Raw genomic sequence first — 19,063 nt, 5'->3', positions numbered from 1 at the left:
CAGCGCCGTTGCCATAGCAGAAATGCAACGTGCCAGAGACGTTGCCACAATGTAAATGTGTTTGCTGGCTATTGCCCTGTATTTTCAGTTGTTCTTGTCGATTATCGTCTTTGGGTGTGTATGCTTTGTTATTCCCCTACTAATCATAAGTATTCTCCTTTTTCATAAAAGACTATTTGTATTTATTATCCGAGTTGTGCGTGTTGGAATGCCACACTACAGATTCACAACACAACACTAAATAGACTAAACATGTAATATGCTTGTGCATGCCGTCACTATCTTCACCGATTTTTGTAGTTTACACAGAGACAATAATGGTATCGTTTTTGAGAACTTACAATTCTAAAGAATTGTGTTTTCAGGCCCCCAAAACGCTGTTGTCATGTAAAAGTGTTCTGTCTTTAACAGCCACAGCTGAACAGAATGATTAACTAATGAGTTACCAAGGAAACAAACTACAAAGTCAGGCAGGCTTAACAGGAACTAAACAGAACATGTTACCAGAACTCAGTTCTTCCTCATGTTTTATATAGTATATGAAAACAAGTAGGCCAAATTGTGGTCTATTCTACATATAGGTACATATTAAGTGCATATGGTTCATTACTATTAACCAATATTGAGTAGAGTATAGTTTAAATTTGACCTAATCAGCTAGAAAGCTTAGTCCTCAAAAATCCTCACTTGTCTGAGACCTCACATTGTAATATATCTGAAAGAGTGGAAAACATCTCAGGAATTTGGCTAGCCAAATGTCCATTTCAACTGCACCCCAAACAGAAATCAGCCCACTAAGGGGTGGGTTTATCATTTTTGGGGCCCAAGCAGAGCTTGGATTTGGAAGAGCCTTAGATTTGGGAGAGCTCTTCATTGTGTCGTTGAGGTGTCTGTCCAACTATTTGACTGAATTATTTTGTAAGTAAATGCCAAGAGCGGTCTGGAATATCCATCTCAACGTATCATCTCGGAGGAACCAGGGGAAAAGGAATGATCTGAAAAGTGAAGAGGAGACAATATAAAACTTATCTGCTTTTCTTGTGAATATTAATTATGAGACACTATTAATTACAAAAAAAGCTAAAAATAGCTTAAAAAAACAGATGTTTGTAAGTAGGCACTGGTCGAATTACTTCTAACAATTTGCATTCTTTTAGTCCACTGCCAACGCTAGACTTTAAGCAGACTGTAAAAGGCACTGCTTTCTATTTTTTTATGTTGCACTCGTCTTTATTATATGCATGCGCGAAGTAGCTCCTGTTCTTGTTTTCAAAGCATAGTTTAAAATTGATTTTGCATGCCATTTGTTGTCAACACCCTATTCATCTTTTTTGAAGCATAAATAGTCTATAAGTGCTCCTTAAGAAAATACAGCATATTTGTGCAGCTTAAGCACTGTGTCAGTTGGTAGATGGAGAAATTCCTCCACAGTGGCCTTCTCTCCACTGGCTGCACCCTCTTGATTTTGGCTGAGCGATTCCACACATTAGACCTCTGACTCCATGGGATTTCTCTCACAGGGCCTTTCCAAAGACCAATCATATTTGGCGTCTCTCTTCACTAACACCTTTCTTAAGGTCAGCCCACCCTGCCTGAAACCAAGTTATAACTTCGATGCTGTGGTTGAGCCGATTTTTAATCATATTAAATGTTAGCCACCGTGGATACAAATAATTCTCCTTTGAGCCCTTGATTTTAGCGCTATTCTAACCTCCACGTCTCTGTTGCTTTTAAAGTGTCATTAAATGTTGGCTTTTCTCCAGCAGCTATACTGTGAAGTCGGAGCAGATTTATTTTCTTGAAGGGTTAATGTATTTTTTTTCCCCTCATTTTATCATAAAACCATTTAAATTTTCACTTGTGAATTTGGTAATAAAACAGTCAGGAGTCGAGTAACCTGTTTTATGACTTTCACATGAGTACAATGAAAGAAAGAAAAAAACACCCTAGAGCATGTTTCAGCTGAAATGTGCCTTTAATTCATGAAAGCCATCAGTTTGACAGGCAAAGATTAAGAGCTCAGAGTATCTGATGGCCTTATTAAGATTTAAAGAGATGCAATCAGAGCTGCTACTTTTAGTAGTTTACTAAGTAATTAAGGCTGCAAAATATCATGAAGCATTGTAGTGAGTTTGCAAAACCATAATACTATGATGTTGTGGGTTGTTGCAGGCCGTTGCGAAGGGGTTATGAAGACCTGTGGTCTAAATTAAATCAAATTAAATCAATTATATAAAAAGCTGCAACATTTAAGGCATTATTCACATCCATAGCACAAAATGTCAAGGATAAGTTACACAATGAACATTAATACTCAAGATTGGAAGTTCAGAACAAATCATTGAACCCAAGTGATTCTTGCATTAAAAACACCACTGGAGAGTCTGGGTAATTCACTCCTCATCTGAATATTGGTGTATTGCAGCAATTGAACTCCTGTTTTTCCTGCTTTTTTTCTGTAGAGTAACTACTGACAGTGTTCAATGGTCTGACTGTGATTAAATCAAGTTTGACTTGGCTTACCTTGTTTTATTACCAGTCCAAGTTACATTCTGGCATTGTTCTTAATTTTCCACTGTTGTTTTTCACAGGCAGCCCAGGGTAACTGTTCAGTCACACCCTGGAAAATTTGAATTTCCATAATGAAGATTCCTGAAACAATGATGTTGTGAGTTGAGTTAATAAGGATAATTTGTTATCATGCATCTGAGTGTTATCATGTTAACATCATGGATCTCTCGCTCTCTCTTTCTCTCTGCCCTTTACCTTTTGGGAGGCCTGTGTGATGATAACCACATTTATAACAATGTGGCAACAGGAATAAAAGGGCCTATTCTGTGAAAAATCATATTTAGGTTACTTCCAATCTTACTAGAGAGTGTCTGGATTAAGTTGTCTACTGAGTCACATGACCAGCTGTCCAGTGGAGTAGCTGGGATATCAGAGTGTTTAATGTCATATTTCCTCTCTGTTTAGACTGTTTGCAGCAGCACTTTCTCTGAAGAGAGAACAAAACAATCATTCTCTTGTTTTCTCTCCTCTCTCCACGTCACTGAGGGACTGGAAGCCGTCCGCATTCACTCCATCAATCTCACTCTCTCTCTCTCCCCAAACTAAAGCTCTGATCCAGTTTGAGACCCAAAGGTCCCATGGAGATAGAACTAAGGAAAATAACCCAACTTTCACTTGCAAGGTTAGATTAACATGGCATATGCTCAAGAATAACAATGCGACAATAAAATAACTTCTTTTTCAGAGACTCCGGGGTTTCATATTTTCTATAAAATAATTGTAATTTCTAAAATTATGCATATGATGCATCACATGCATGATTGATACATATACACGAGTGGGAAATGGTCCATTGGGCACATTGTATAGGACTGTGAAGTTTATTATTCCACTCAGTAATTTGTTTTTGTATTATGCCAATTGCTGATGTATGCAGCGCAGCCTCAGCGGCCTGCCACACGTACCAGGTTAATCAAGCAAACGTTTTTACAAGTCATCAGAGAGTTGAGCTGAACCCAGGAGTGTTTATGAAAGGAAACGCATTTGAAAAGTTCATTTTTACCATACAAGAAAATTGAGCAGTGGTTTCTATCATTCAGCACAGAGGTTCCCTTTCGTGGTCACTCCGAGTTACGTCGGATGACGACGATTGGGGTTTCGCTTAGAAAGCCTCTCACCTTCGAGTATATAAAACGAGCCAATGGCAATGAAATGCCATGGGTCTGCGGAATTTGCATAGCGTATCTCCGCCCACCGCAGGGGGTATATAAGGAAGTACGCTGCAATATGCAGATATGTTTTCGCTTCGGAGCCAAGTTCAGTACTTCACTCCACAAGCCTTTTGAGTGTCATCTCAAATCTCTTCGAGACGAGCGGCTCTTCAGTGTGTTTGTGTGACGGCGCTTTCCAGCGAGATCGCATTTCCTGCTGCTGATTTGTGCAGTAATCTGCCGACAGTGAGTGTGTTTCTCCCTGGGCGCTTCAGCACTCTGCTGAGCTTTTCCACTCTCTAAAAGAGCTGCACGCGGCACGTCTTTTTCAAGACGGTTCGCCCGTGTATTTTCTGGATGTGTGTGCGCACTGTGCGGTCATCTGCCTAACGGTCGCGAGCGCTATTTTGCGTGTTGGGCTTAATCACGCTTGGCAGCGCTCGTTGATGAGTCATGTTTTCATTGCAAAAAAAAGAAGAAAAAGAAGGGAACATGACCATCGCGATGTTTATAGATCAAGACTCAATGATCTCCATGTGAGTAGAGTCCCCTCTGCCACACCCCAATTTATCTCTTCCTCGAGAAGAGATACTTTGGCTGGTGGCCAGGGTGATCTGAGGGTTTGGTGTGGCACAACAACCGACGAGTCAATTCCTCGGGCCACACCCCCCTCCAGAATTAATTTTCTCAGCTCCCCCATGTCCCAGGATGAGCTCTTTGGCGGTGTGGCTTCGGCCACCTGAAGCAGACTCAGGTTCTGTACCGATGGTCATCCATCCGTGCGGTCTCCTTAGTCTTCTTCCCGCCAAGGCCCCCTCCATGCGGCTGCTCCCCTCGGGCCTTCACCAGCTCTGAGTAGGAGGAAGTCGCAGGAGGGTGGCGCTGCCCGTCTCCGCCCCTTAGACTGCCACGTCAGTCTAAGCAGCACCCTTGAGGCGGGCAGCCTGGTCGGCGGTGTGGTTGAGGACTGCGCCCAACAGTCTTCGATCACTCCAGAAGCGGACTGAGGCTATGGACTGACGGTCATCCGTTGGTGTGGTCTGCTTAGTCCGCTTCCCGCCGACGCTACCTCCATGCGGCTCCTTCCCTCGAGCCTTCACCGGTCCGAGCACGAGGAGGTCGCTGGAGGCTGGCACCGCCTGTCTCTGCCCCTTAGCCGGCTAACACCTGGCTAAGCAGCACTCCTGAGATGGGCAGCTTGGAGTTAGGGCTCAGTTCTTCGGGGAGTTGGGAGCAGGACCACTCCTTCCCCCAGTGGAGGGCTGGGGGAGAATCTTGTTCTAAAGAACTGATGCTCTTTCTCTGAGCTTTAAGAGGCAGTGGATGACAGCACGCGCAGCCCACGGGCCACGCTCCTCTCATCCCCCCTCTGTCGCCAGACCCCTGCCAGAGCACGCCCCCGTGGGACGCGCGCCCTCCCCTGGCCTCCTCTGGCAGGATGCGGTTTATGACCGTGCCCCCGCACAGGGCCGCTATGCCACCCTCGCCGGTGCCGGTCATTCCGCCTCGCTGCCCCACCGACGGTACGTCTGTGGTTCGTATGACCCCGCTGGTGCACTTTCTGGAGGCCCGGTTAGAGCTTCCCAGACTGTCCCGCTGGGTCGCGAGAACCATTAGATTCGGCTACGCGATTCAGTTCGCGATATCTCCTCCCCGCTTCAGGGGAGTCCGCTTCACTATGGTCGGGGGCAATGCCCCTGTCATGAGAGCGGAGGTCGCCACCCTACTGGCGAAGGGTGCGATCGAGATTGTCCCTCCAGCCGAGATGAAGTCCGGCTTCTACAGCCCCTACTTCATTGTACCGAAGAAGTCCGGTGGGTTACGGCCATTCCTCGACCTGCGCGTCTTGAACCGCTCCCTTCACAGGCTGCCGTTCAAGATGTTAACGGCCAAACACATCCTCCAGTGTGTACGGCCGCAGGATTGGTTTGCAGCGATCGACCTGAAGGACGCCTACTTCCATGTCTCCATTTTACCTCGACACAGACCGTTTCTACGGTTTGCTTTCGAGGGGCAGGCATACCAGTACGCGGTTCTCCCTTTCGGGCTAGCCCTGTCTCCTCGCGTCTTTACGAAGGTCGTCGAGGCAGCCCTTGTTCCCCTCCGGGAACACGGGGTTCGCATCCCGAACTATCTCGACGACTGGCTAATCCTAGCTCACTCTCGAGGCCAGGTTTGCGAACACAGGGACCTAGTGCTCCGGCACTTAGCTCGTCTGGGCCTTCGGGTCAACTGGGAGAAGAGCAAACTCTGCCCCGTGCAGAGGATCTCTTTTCTCGGTATGGAGATCGACTCGGTCGCCATGTGCGCGCAGCTTACGAGCGAGCGCGCGCAGTCACTGCTGACTTGTCTTCGCCAATTCGAGGGCAAGAGTGCGGTTCCACTGAAATTATTTCAGAGGCTCCTGGGGCATATGGCATCCGCAGCCGCAGTAACGCCGCTGGGATTGCTTCATATGAGACCGCTTCAGCTTTGGCTTCGCGATCGAGTCCTGAGGTGGGCATGGCAACACGGCACGCTCCAAGTCCCAGTGACTCCAGCCTGCCGTCAGACCTTCACCCCGTGGACGAACCTCAATTTTCTACGGGCCGGAGTGCCCTTAGAGCGAGTTTCCCGGCATGTTGTTGTATCAACAGATGCCTCCACCACGGGCTGGGGCGCCATGTGCAATGGTCATGCTGCCGCGGGCTCCTGGACAGGACCCCAGCGCCTTTGGCATGTCAATTGTCTCGAGTTGCTGGCTGTACGTCTCGCCCTGCACCGCTTCCATGCGCTGCTCAGGGGTCAGCACGTACTAGTCCGATCAGACAATACCGCAACAGTAGCGTACATCAACCAACAAGGTGGTCTACGCTCCCGCCGTATGTCGCAACTCGCTCGCCACCTCCTCATATGGAGTCAGAAGCATCTGAGGTCGCTTCGAGCCATTTATATCCCGGGACACCTGAACCAGGCGGCCGACGAGCTGTCTCGAGTTCGGCCTCTCGCTGGAGAATGGCGGCTCCATCCCCAGACGGTCCAGCTGATTTGGGATCAGTTCGGCGACGCACAGGTAGACCTGTTTGCCTCCCACGACTCGTCCCATTGCGACCTGTTTTATTCCCTGACCGAGGGCACGCTCGGCACGGATGCACTGGCGCACAGCTGACCGCGGGGCCTACGCAAGTATGCGTTTCCCCCAGTGAGCCTCCTTGCGCAGACCTTGCGCAAGATCAGGGACGAGGAGCAGGTCATTTTGGTTGCCCCGTATTGGCACAACCGGACCTGGTTCTCCGAACTAGTACTCCTCGCGACAGCACCTCCCTGGCCAATTCCTCTGAGGAAGGACCTCCTTTCTCAGGGACGGGGCACCTTATGGCACCCTCGTCCCGATCTTTGGAACCTCCACGTGTGGCTCCTGGACGGGACGAGGCAGGTTTGAGTACCCTACCACCTGCGGTGGTGGCTACCATCACTTCCGCTAGAGCATCGTCCACGAGACATGCCTATGCGTTGAAGTGGAACCTCTTCGTCAACTGGTGTTCTTCTAAACATCAAGAACCCACGAAATGCCCGATCAGTGTCGTGCTTTCCTTCCTGCAAGAAGGGTTGGAGCGAAGGCTGTCTCCCTCCACCCTGAAAGTGTATGTTGCCGCCATTGCCGCACATCACGAAGCAGTCGATGGTAAGTCTTTGGGGAAGCACGATCTGATCGTCAGGTTCCTGAGGGGAGCGAGGAGACTAAATCCTCCTCGTCCTCCCCTAGTACCCTCTTGGGACCTCTCAGTGGTTCTAACTGCCCTGCAGAGTGCTCCATTTGAGCCTTTGCAATCAGTGGAGCTTAAGTTCCTGTCTATGTAGACAGCGCTCCTGGTTGCATTGGCCACCAGCAAGAGGGTAGGGGACCTGCAGGCATTTTCGGTTGACGAAGCGTGCCTGGAATTCGGGCCGGCTAACTCTCACGTGATCCTGAGACCCCGGCTTGGATACGTGCCCAAGGTTCCTACCACACCCTTTCGAGAACAGGTAGTGAACCTGCAAGCGCTGCCCTTGGAGGAGGCAGACCCAGCCTTGGCACTGCTCTATCCAGTACGCGCCCTTCGTGCTTACGTAGACAGAACGCGGTGTTTCAGGACCTCAGACCAGCTCTTTGTCTGTTATGGTGGGAAGCTGAAGGGAAAGGCTCTCTCAAAGCAAAGGTTATCTCACTGGATAGTGGATACCATTGCTTTGGCATACCAGCAGCAAGGTCGTCAATGCCCCCTTGGTGTGAAAGCCCACTCCACTCGTAGTGTGGCTTCTTCTTGGGCTCTAGTGCATGGCACCTCGCTAACAGACATTTGTAGAGCTGCAGGCTGGGCGACATCCAACACATTCGAGAGATTCTATCTCCGAGTAGAGCCAGTTTCTTCTCATGTACTCGCTTCAACCAGCCGGTACTAGATTCTGCTCAGGTGTCTTCGCTTGCTCGCCATTCCTCTCCACGGACGGGATACGTGCGATCATCTTCTCAGGTGAGTCTGATAAGCTCTGAGTTCCTCCAGCACTGGTTACGTCAACGCCTGAGTTATGCCAATCTGCCATAACACAGCTCTTGCGCTTGACTAGGTGCCTCCATGTGCATGGTCCCCCCTTTGGGCGACCCCCACATGTGTATTCCACTGTAAGTCTCTTTTGAGCGTGTGTCTTTCCCTTGGCAAGCCACCTTGCCACCCCTGGGGTTTAAATATTCCACCTGCGGCTGGACACCTCAGTGATACCCCATATGCATCCCTCTGGGTCATATGTGTCTCTCAAGTCCCCCCCTTAATGGTTGGGCATAATTGCATATTTCTCCTGAGATATGCTTCCCAGTGTTCCTTGGTATTCCTGTGTTAAGTAGGACTCTTTCGTTCGTGCTATTCTCACAACAGGGAGCTCAGACTTACGCAGGGCACTGGATGACAGCCGAGGTGGCGTGATTAGACTGGAACCCCAATCGTCGTCATCCGACGTAACTCGGAGTGACCACGAAAGGGAACGTCTCGGTTACGGATGTAACCCTCGTTCCCTGAGTAGGGAACGGAGACGTTACGTCTTCCTGCCACTTCCGCTGTATCGCTGAAAAACGCCTGAGTTCAGTCTCGGCTCCTCAGCGAAGACATATCTGCATATTGCAGCGTACTTCCTTATATACCCCCTGCGGTGGGCGGAGATACGCTATGCAAATTCCGCAGACCCATGGCATTTCATTGCCATTGGCTCGTTTTATATACTCGAAGGTGAGAGGCTTTCTAAGCGAAACCCCAATCGTTGTCATCCGACGTAACGTCTCCGTTCCCTACTCAGGGAACGAGGGTTACATCCGTAACCGAGACGTTCTCAACTAGTGGGTCATGACCCAAAAATGGGTCACAGGTCTGTTATGAAAGAGTTGTGGAGAAGGGTGAAAAAAAACAGTGCTAAATACAAATATCGACTTAGTGAAAATGTTCGACTTGGTAGATGCAAACAGGGCTTAAAAATTAACTTTTTTCTTTAACTTCTACCAACAAAGGATAAAGGTTTGGTTGAGTAACATGATGCTGTTAGACCCTGCTGGTAGATACTGTAACTACACCATTCTCCAAGTTAATTACGCACAGGACCATTTCTGACCATGATTGGCAGGACTGGGGGTTCTCCCTGGTTCTCCTCTGAGGTCCTGGGATTGGGTGGGTTTAAATTATGGAGTTACGACGCTGTCTCCACACATTGGTGCCCCCTCAGCTGAAGACACCTATTTAGGCAACCGCTTAGTTTGCCTATGCCTAAAAAGGCCTAGGTTTGCCTATACCTAGTCACATGGCATTCACAGCTCAGGTGAAAAACAACCCAAACAACCAAAACAACTCCTCCTTTCCTTTGAAATGTTAAAGCATGCCATTGAGATTCTTAAGTTATTTAAGTTGTGCTTATGGTGCCTTCAAGGGCACCTGGGAAACGAGCATTTATGCTGCCTTCACGTGATGTCGGAATTATCATAAATACGAGTTTCCTAGTTCAAAATTGGTCTAATGTCGTATTTACCACTGGGAAGCTCAGGGATCATTTTTATACTCAAGTTCCCGAGATGGGTGGGCCACAAACTTTAAACATGGCGGAGAAGAGAACGATTGTTGCTGTGACGGCTATTTTTTCCACAACAGCTACATCGCCTTGTCTTGTCATTAAAGTAGTGCATATTTATATAATCATTAGAAGCTTATTGTATTAGTTAAGATAGCATTGTTCTAATAAATAGAAGAATAACCTGGTGACCTACAAGATTCCTGTTCTTTCTGACAACAAAGCACTTGAATGTGATGAGCTCATAATCCCGACTTCAGAAGTGGGAAGTAGGAAATTTCCGATAGCACGTGAAGGTATAGCATTGCTATTACAGCAACACACCAGAAACATGTAAAGTCAGAAACATAACATGGAAGTAGCCAAAACAAAACAATATTTACAGATTATCTTAAAGTAAATGTTTGTATTAAAGCAAAAAAGTTGAGTAAGTAACAGTTATGAGCTGTTCTGTATCACACCTTTATTATATAGCATGTAATTGTATAGCATATAAAGTAAATAACTTGCATTTATTATAATTCACTACAGACTAGCTTTCTGCTTACTAATCTCTACAGTATATAGAGATTATATATATACAGTACACTACCGTTCAAAAGTTTGGGGTCAGTAAGATTTTTAATGTTTTTAAAAGAAGTATCTTCTGCTCACCAAGGCTGCATTTATTTGATTAAAAATACAAACAAAAACCGTAATATTGTGAAATATCATTATGTGAATATACAGTAAAGCGTATTTTATTCCTGTGATCAAAGCTGAATTTTCAGCATCATTACTCCAGTCTTCAGTGTCACATGATCCTTCAGAAATCATTCTAATATGATGATTTGATGCTCAAGAAACATTTATGATTATTATCAATGTTGAAAACAGTTATTTTACATTTTTATTTCATGATGCTATGATGAATAGAAAGTTTGATCACAGGAATAAATTAGTTTAAAATATATTAAAATAGAAAACAGTCATTTTAAATTGTAATAATATTTCACAATATTACTGTTTTTTTTTTGTTGTTGTTGTTGTTGTTGTTGTTTTATCAAATAAATGCAGCCTTGGTGAGCAGAAGATACTTCTTTTAAAAACATTAAAAATCTTACTGACCCCAAACCCTTTTGAAAGGTAGTGTGTGTGTGTATATATATATATATATATATATATATATATATATATATATATATATATATATATATATATATATATATATATATATATGTATATAAAACAATATAATATAGATATCATATAAATATTATTTATATGATATCTATATTATAATGTTTCAACAACGTTTCAAATCAACATGCTCTTTTCAGCATCACAACTCTGCGACTTGTGAGTGGTAAACTTGTAATTTTAGAAGAAACACAACTATGACTTTGCTCTGCCATTCATGTGTTGCGAACTTGTAATCACATTCTGACTCCACTTGAGGGACACACAAGTTCATGCTTAGGTTATGCAAATACCTTTATTAAAAACTGTTTTCTTCGAACACAAAAAGAAACAATGACCTCTTATACTGTTACTTCAGTTATCACAATCAGATCTGTTTTGTTTTCCTATAAATTTCTTATTGAGTGAAACCAAGAAAAGATGCTAGATGAGTAGATATGGCCACAAAATAGCCTAGTGTCTGCGAATTCAAAATAATAAGTATTGTCATCAGTTAGTCCTTGTCAGCTTTGGACCCAGTAGCCACACCAGACTCTACTTAATGAAAACGAATTGCGAGAGATTGAGGCACACCAAGAATCATATTTTCATCACGGTGAACTCTTTTCCTTCAAAAGAGAGAAACAAAATGAATCAAAATACAGTAAAGCGTGGAAGTCTGAAACACAAGCAGCTGGGGCCACTAATGAGAACCAGCCGCAGGTGGTTGCTAAGTGACAGCGGCTGAGTGGCAGGCCTAGAGCCTGGGCCGCAATTGCTCACCTCCCGAGCCGGCCGCCTCTCTCTCCCCACCGCAGTGGCTCTCACTCTGGCAGGGCAAGACAGGGAAGCAGGGCGGCCTGAAATGAGAACCAGACCCCTTCAACCCTACAATTGGCTCTCTTCCCTTGGCTGTTTTTTGTGTGTGTGTCTAAAGTTGAGAGAAAAAAGGAACGTGCTCCAAAAATAGATTAGGGATCGCGTGCCAATGGGTTTTGAAGACTTCACTTTTTTTCGCTCCCTCTAGTCACGCAAGTAGCCTGGCAAGACTTTGGAAATCAAGGCAGGAAAAAACAAAAACACGCAAAAAGACAGAAGGAAAGATAAAAGGCCCTCTGGGGGTTGTATCTCTAAGGCCCTGTTTACGCCTGGTATTAAGATGTGTTTTTGTCGATCGGATCACAAGTGGACGACGATTAATACAGGTGTAAACTTGGTCTAAAACGTTTCAAGCTTGTCCACTTTCAACCATTTCCAAAGGTAGTCGAAAAGACATTCGACCGGATTGCTTTTGTAGTGTAAACGCTAATGTGGTCGAATGTGTTCGAACAGGCATAAAAGACCGCATACTGACTTACTGCGTAAACATTATGGGAAGCATGCTGGACTTTGTTGGCTGAAGACCCAAGTTTGGTTTGAAGACGAAAAACATACCAAGCACAATTATGTTCTCTCACCATTCCTGATTTCTAACATTCACTCTCCTCGTTCAGCGTGATCTTGCGGATGTCAGAGCAGAAATGAAAGCTTATCAACTCCGTATGTTTTTCCATCGTCTCCGGGCGCGTTCATATGTAAATTGCGTAAGCTTATTTTGTCGACTAGATCAAAAGATCTGGAAAAAAAACATTTACACACCACAGACCCTCCGCTCGAAGAAGCAGGACAGTGAAAGAGGACAAAAGAGACGGATTAAAACACTAGGTGTAAGCAGGTAAGTGTCTGCTACGTATACTTGTGATCCGATCGACCAAAACACATCTTAATACCAGGTGTAAATAGGTCCTAAGGAGTGCACAAATATTGAAGTGGGCAGGATTACTATTTGAGACCCCACCCCACAATGAATTTACATCACATGACAGATGTAAAAGTGCATATGAAGTCTCATTTTGACGTTTAAGCTCTCTTTCATAGGAGTAAAGAGACTTGAGTTGCAATCGGATGAATGGAAATCTAGACAATATTTAAAGAAAGCACATTATGGGGCCCTTGGCGACTAGAAATATCCGTCTTTGTGGGTCTGCCAAGCTTGGTCGGCATCGTTATGAAAGAACCCTTTAGACAAAGGGCAAAATAGACTCTCTTTTTCTTCCCCTTCTGCTAAAATCATTAAATTCAACAGTCGTTATTGTCATTAAATTTAAAGACTCATGCCAGGCCTACCCAGCGAAGAAAGCCAGCGAGCCCCTTGGAAAGGTTGAATAAAAGGTTACTAACTTTGTTATGAAGGGCCACAAGACGTTTTTAAAGCCATCAAAGCAATATGTCAGAATAAATTAGTCTCAGGCCAGTTGTTGTAAGTGGCACCATCACAACAAGGCTTAATGTGTCTCCATTTTGACCCATGCAGACACAACAAACTGACCTCATCAAAGCGAAAAAAGTCAGATGCCATACACAAACATTTAGCAAAATTGATGATGCATCATCAAAAGCCTAACAATTAAATAACACAGTCATTCGAAGGTCTCTTTTGCTTTCGAATGAGAGTTGTTATGACCAGAAACACAGTCCACATGGCCCTGAGTTATTTGACAGTGGTGTTTAGCTTCAGCAAACACAAAGAGTGTGTCAACAGAAACTGGTGTAGAAAAAAACAATCTCTCCAACTGTGATCTTTCCATCAGACATAAAAAAAAAAAAACACGTTAAACAGTTTCCACACAACTTCTTGTATGTGTGAGTTAGCTGATGCACCAAAGTATGAGACAGACTCTCATCAAACTCTTATGTAATAGGAGCAAATTAATCCTCATTGACCTTCAACAAAACGCCTCAATGAACTCTAAAATCAAAATGAAATAAAGCCTAGCGCAATTGCTGGCAGAAGCATGATATATTTTTGTAATAGTTTACATCAGTGAATATTCATACCTCGTTTGGTGACGTCAGCAAGTGTCGTTCCCGGTCCTCACACAATGCCGGTTCAGCGCTGCTGATGCAGACCTGGTTATGATGTAATGCTATTTTAAAAGTAAATTAAATGTTTCTCCTTACTTAAACTTAAAAAATGAGTTTCAGAATGCATGAATTTATGAACGAATCCTTGCAGTTTATATAGGCTACAAATATGTTTTTAATGCATTCATGATTTGAAACTATCATTACATTTCTAATTTTCCTAATTTCTACAGAGCCGTCATGAAGGGACATGGTGGTGGGAAAAGTATTAAATTGGAGAAAAAAAATATTGCAAAACTTTTGCGTTCACTCACAAAGGACAAAGGCAAGCGAAAACAAAGTTTCTTTGCAAATGCAAAACATTTGTGAGTATCACAATCACCAGCTGGAGTGCTCTTGATATCCACCAGAGGGCTTTCCTCTCTTGTTCATTGTCATTCCAACATGGACTACATTTCCCAGAACTCCCTAACCAGTCTCATCATCCCTGATTGTTCTCAGCTGTTTCTCATTACATTAGCCGCTTTCCGTCCAAGTAGTTCTAGGAACTTAGTTCTAGGAACTGTCCACTTCGAAACAGTTCTAAGAACTACTCTCCCCCAAACTCGGTTTTGCTGTTTGCACTGGCCAAGTGTCCATAGGAACTGGTAGGAGGGGTAAGGGAGTGACGCAAGCACGGTGACTTTTATTTTGACGGCGCGACGGACCTTTATTTTGGCGGCGCTGAGAACGCCAGAGCAAACAATGCTCACATTCTCTGTGTTTATTAGTTAGCAATCTATCTAGCAGTACTGTTTAATATCTTATTAGATAGAACTATTAGACAGTATATGAAAAAAGGTTATTAGCCTAACGTTATGCCGTGTGGTTGATGTCCAGTGTTGCTAGCTGGGCAGATAAACATAATCATGTTTGGCTTGGTCCCCTCAAAGTTGCGTTGGATTTTCTCTTCAGCATAAAGGTTTAGAGACCCATCTATCACTGTTTCCCATGTTTGTATAGTTAGTTTATGGAGTAAATATAGGCTATAATCTGTGTGTTTACATTTTAGCTGTTTTAAAAATGGCGGGTGCTGGTGTTCCGCGTGCGTTCGGTCAATCAGCGCACACTAACGTCACGGGTAGTTCCTATAGTACTGGTTTAGACCCTACTCTGAAGTAGGACCTAAATTAGTTCCTACAAATTGAGTTCCTAGAACTAAAATCGTTCCTAGTCGGCGTGTTCGCACCGCAGGAACATCTGGGTACTTTAGTCAATATTTCTAGGAACTGTGAAAAGGTTCCTCCAGTCGGAAAGCGGCTATTGTCAGTCCCTGCCTATATAAGCCTGATTCATTGCAAAGTCTTGTATGTGTGTCACTGCATCTCTGAGCACTCTCTCTGGGTTTCTTTGTCTCATGGTTTGGATCTTTTACCTCGTTTATTGTATTACTCTGTGTTTCCTTCTCAGTTTATTTGTAGCTACTGCTTGCCTTAGTCTTGACTCTCTGCCTGTTTTTGTACAACAATTCTGGATGACCCTTTAATAAAGAATGTGTTTGGATCCTCAACCCTGTGTGTCAGAGAAGATACAGTACAAGACAGCAAGAGAATGCAAAAGCGTTGATATAATTTTTTCCTCCAATCTCATATTTTTTTCCATCACCAATTCCTAGACAACTGACTTGTTGCCTCACTGTCTTATAAGCAATGACTTTGTAGGCAGTGTCTGCGCACAAAGGCACCTCACCTAACTGATTTCGGACAGATTTCTGAGGCAGCTTAACGGTTTAATGATCTACAACAAATTGGAGAGAGCTTCTGTGATAACTAAGCAACTATTTAATGATTACAATAATTTCTCACTAGAAATGACACCAGATGTGGAAAACTTTGTTCAAAAACTTTTTTACACACACTGACCACCAACTGCAACTTTTACACAATTTTTTTGCTTAACTGTCACAGAATGGAAAGCACAGGATTGTGGGATATCAAATGCAGCAAAGGATCTATGCGGTCTTAAAAAATCAATCAGATTAAGGTATCTCAGGAGACAGAAAGTGAAGCTAACACTGGATTTGGACGTGCCTTGATGCCTTCCTACTTTGCAATGCGTCCTCCGAAGGCAGCATTTTTAAGCTTTCGAATGCAGCCAATGTGATCTTGAGTTTAAAATTGCGATACACAACGATAACTTGCTGAGAAGTAGAGTGGTACAGGGATGACGTATTTTTGTAGGCCAACCCGGAAGTTAGCATCACCCTAGCTCCCTCGACAAAACCCCAATAGGATTTTTCCATAGGTTTTTGGATTATAGCAGAAATTAAACTCTGTAACTAAGGGGCTGTTTACACGACACCATTTTCAACTAAAAACGTAAAACTTTTTTTGCGTTTTGTCCGTTCGTTTACACGACAGCGGCGTTTTGGGTGCCTGAAAACACAAACTTATGGAAACGTGTTTCAAAGTGCAAGTTTTTGAAAATGGTTTCCGTGTAAACAACAAAACAGTGAATCTCTGAAGACGATGACATCATGCACATGCCTATTACGTATTCAGTCTATAGTGTTTCATCGCCATCTAATGTAGATGGCCATCTACTAATGTTAGTAGTTTTCGCGGAGCCATGTGAATGGGGATCGTTTTGACAATGGTGTTGTCTGAGTGAGGAAAACTCAAAGGAAAAACCTTTCAGTTGTCGTTTAAACGTACCCTAAGTAAAGCTTATGATTTTTACATGTTTTGTTCATCGTGATAATATTCACAAATGAAGACAACTTGAATCAATTTTGAAGCGTAAATACAATCGGCAGAAGTCGAAAGCTAAATGTAGGATATTACCGAACTACACCATGGCCGCTCGACTACAACGTCATCGACAACTCTTTCAGTCTGTGTTTAAAAGCATGTTTCCCTGAAAGTTTGAGTGTATATGTATGTATATATATATATATATGTGTGTGTGTGTGTACAAACATTTCAGTAATTTGAGAATATTGGGACATCGACTCGATTTCTTAATTCGCAGTGCCTCGTGGGAGTGGGCGGAGCTAAAGAGCTATTTTGGAGCGTGTTGCTGTCATCGACACTCTTATTAGTGTAATTTTCTGTATAGCGTAACGGATGTTCACCAGGAATACCACTGTTTAACACGATTATTTAAAGTTTTAGAATGTGCTTAGGTACAGTATAAATGTTTTAGTCAAATCCACATTCAACATCTAGTTTCAGGGAGTATTTTGTGGTTTAATCCTAGACGGTTCTTTGTGTTTTCAAGGCAATACACAACATTCACAGGAGAGTCTGCAGTATATGACATGTCCTGTAATCCAAGCTGTTTATGGCATGGCTCTAATGACATGTTCTGCAAGATCCACAAATCATTAAGGTCTGAATATGGTAGAATAATGACTAAATTTTTCCTCTGGTGTGACAAGGTTTGTTACTGCCCCATTTTTTGCAACTGTTATAGGCTCCATGGTTTAAACCCTTTTTTTTTGGCTTTTTAAAGATTTAATTATAAGGCCCCGGCTGCAGTGTCTAGTGTGCTGTATATCTTTGGTCTCTATAGAGACAGTTTGGAAGAGACAAATGATCTGGTACTTCCTCTTCAGGACAGGTGGGAAGACTGAAATTTTCCCCTATCAGCTTGTGCATGTGCTTTGAGACCTGACGGAAATACATAAACATTAGCTAAACTAGGATTCTGTGGTCTTTGTATGCCTGCAGTTCCATTCATGAACCACATATTAACTATCTCATATGTTAAGTATTTATTTTATTCAAGGGGGAATCACACATATTTTTATTTGACGTTCTAACAATAAATCTACATCAATATTTCTCCAATTTCTGGCTGAACATCTGGACTCTATTTGGAGTTCAGTTTGTTACTTTGACTTTGCATGTTGAAACTTCAGTAGATGGCCAGACTGCAGCTAGATCTACTTTATGAACATTCTAGTTCTATGCTTTTTGAACATTCTTGATGTTCAAAATACCATTGGCCTTTTTGCAATAACAGTATGTAATGATTCAGGGTCTAAGTGTCAAGTGATATTTTTTTTATCTAATTAATTACATGGTGTGATGATTAATTAATCACACATCAAATTTGGCAAAGAATTTACCCCCAAAAGATCATTTTAAGTCATTATTGTGATAAATAAGAAAAGCATTAATAGACATTAGAAAAAGTAATTTTAGAAAGAAATATTTTACTTGATTCAGCATAGAATTTATAATATAAACTTTTTGTTAAATGTACATCTAAATTGGTATTTATTTACAGACTGTTTATTGCAGCTCAGAAGTGTCATGAATGTATTTACTGCAATTACAATTGCATAATGCCACAATATTAATGGGTTTTAATTGGGTATTAAAATGTTTAATCACCCAAAAATGAAAATTCTGTCATCATTTACTCTCCATCATGTCATTTCAAACCTGAATGACTGACTTGTTTCTGTGGAACAAAAAATACTATACTTTTGTACAATTTTTTTTTTTTTTTTTTTTTTGGTTCATTCAATGGAAGTCAGTGGTAATTGCCAGTTTTTGCCAAAAATTGCCAGTAAGTGGCGGTAAATGTCTAAATGAGTAAGTCATTGAGCCATTCATTTGATTAATAGTACATTTTTAATGAATTCTGAGAGATTTCTGTCCTTTCATTGACGGTCCACGCAACTACCACTTTGTGGCTTCAAAAGTTCATAAAACTAATCCATATGAATTAAATGAAATGTCATGTCCCTCAAACCCTTCCTGAACAATTTTTGCATTGTGGTAGGGTGCATTATCCTGCTGAAACAGGCCATTGCCATCAGGTAACACCATTGCCACGGTCAGCAACAATCTAAGGTAGGTGATACGTGTCTAAGTAACATCCACATAAATGCCAGGACACAAAGTTTCCCAACATTGCCCTGACCATCACACTCCCTCCACCAGCTTGCCTTCTTCCAATAGTGCATCCTGCTGCTCTCTCTTGGTTGGGTGGTCCAGTTCTGACACTCACATGCCCATTGTAGGCAGTTTCTGTGGTGGATAGGGGTCATCAGGCACTTTGTCCAGTCTGCTGCAAACCAGCAAACTGCTATGCAATGTGTGTTCTGACACCTATCATGGGCAGCATTAAGTTTTTCAGCAATTTTTTGAGCTACAGTAGCTCTTTTGTGTGATCGGACCAGGCAGGCGAGCCTTTGCTCCCCATGTGCATGTGTTAGTCTT

The sequence above is a fragment of the Scardinius erythrophthalmus genome, assembly GCF_964197995.2.
Source record: "Scardinius erythrophthalmus genome assembly, chromosome: 7".
Classification (NCBI taxonomy): domain Eukaryota; kingdom Metazoa; phylum Chordata; class Actinopteri; order Cypriniformes; family Leuciscidae; genus Scardinius; species Scardinius erythrophthalmus.
Note: the sequence above shows the minus strand (reverse complement) of the source record.